This window comes from Gigantopelta aegis, chromosome 13, assembly GCF_016097555.1.
Source record: "Gigantopelta aegis isolate Gae_Host chromosome 13, Gae_host_genome, whole genome shotgun sequence".
Lineage (NCBI taxonomy): Eukaryota > Metazoa > Mollusca > Gastropoda > Neomphalida > Peltospiridae > Gigantopelta > Gigantopelta aegis.
The window spans coordinates 1,906,399-1,908,039 of NC_054711.1; the positions used below are offsets into that span (position 1 = coordinate 1,906,399).

The 1,641-nt window shown below is 34.6% G+C and overlaps 1 protein-coding gene across 1 annotated transcript in view; it reads right to left on the reverse strand.

Annotated features, from left to right (window-relative positions):
* The window catches only part of LOC121387591 (contactin-associated protein like 5-1-like), a 27,346-nt gene that overhangs the window by 24,457 nt on the left and 1,248 nt on the right, over window positions 1-1,641 (reverse strand). The gene's annotated exons all lie outside the window — the stretch shown is intronic.

Sequence of the window (1,641 nt, forward strand, 5' to 3'; positions counted from 1 at the left end):
TGTGTTATAATTATCCTTGTGACTATAACTAAATTTGTATATATTTATATACAACTGTACATGCATATTAAAACGTTAATGTATGTTACATGTGTTATAATTATCCTTGTGACTATAACTGAAAAGCTCTATAATTTTGTAAAACTGAAATCATCATGAACAACACATTTGTACTTTTATATTAATATTATAACCTTTAGCTTCTGTATGATATTATTTGAACTGTTGTAGAATGGTGTATCATAAGTATAAACAATAACTTGAGTTGTCGCTCTTGACACTTTAATAAATATAAATAAATAAATACATAATTTTAAAAATATAGACATTGTTTTATGTGAAGATTACAAAACGTACAGCATGAGTAATTTATTGAAAATAAATTATTGGTTACAATATTTTAATGTTTGCACTTGAAAATTGATTTTAGTTCTATTCTTTTTCTCTCCTTTTTTTCTTTCCTTCTTTTTTTCTTTTTTTCTTTTTAATTTCTTTGCTTGTAGTGACTCATCAACGAGCTAACGGCTAGGGAATTACATGACATGATTAAGTCATCAGCTGACACAATTTGCATCAGTGCATCCGTTGTTACTTTTCTTTGGTTTAGTTTTTTATATTTGCATCTTTTTTGTCTTTTGTGTGGGTTTTTTTTATAAAAACATTATTATTATTATTATTTGGTTTTTGTTTCTTAATTTTTATGTTTGTATTCTATTGCTATGAGTGCTTGTGGTTGAATTGGTGTTATGTTGGTAGTGGTTTTAATAACGTGGGAGCGGTTGCCCTGGCCGCAAAATTCTGCACTGGTGGAAGGGACTTGGGGAGTGCTAACGATCCACTGGTTAAGGGAAGCAATACTTGCCTTACCCCGGGCGCTGGAAACCCATGCTACGCCACTGTTTTATTGTCTGAGATGGCAAGGTCTATTTAGCATAATCACTTCCAAAACATAGGAATGTACTATTAATACAATGTAGTCTACAATAATATAATTTTAAGAGAATGATTTAATATAGTTTTTTGCCTGTTTATCAATTCCAGTATCGCACACTTGACAGACAATAAATAATTTGTAGTTCTATTTTTAACACGTTGTTTATGCTTTGTTTTTACGTTTGAAATATTGATGACAATATTCGTTTTATCTTTCTTCTTTGTTATGGGTGAGGGGTGGTGGATTTTAAACATTATTTTCACCAGGGTGGGAATATAATGGTGATGCTTTTCTCTTGTGGTAACTCTGGCATCTTTTTTTCATCTATCTGCCAGACATGGCTTTGTCCCATCCTTTAAGCCTCCCAAACCCCCACTCTCACTTATTCCTCATCCACACACTTAGCTAACCCACAGGTGCCACATAGAACAGAAACCGCCGGCAATAATTCGGGGCAATGGGCATTAGGCGGTCAATTTCAATGGGAAAACCATTCCCCTTTTCCTTTTAAAAATGTTCATTTTACATTTATTGGTATCGGGTGACCCCCCGCACTCCCAACCCGAGCGAGCGAAGCCGGGGGTTTAAGGCCAATCAAAATTGCTGGTTTTTGGGGGGTTGGTTTGTTTTGGGTTTTCCCCTCCCTCGTGTCTTTTCCCTTCCTTCTTTCCTCTTTGGTTTGGGTTGTGTTCCCCCGTTGGGGTTTG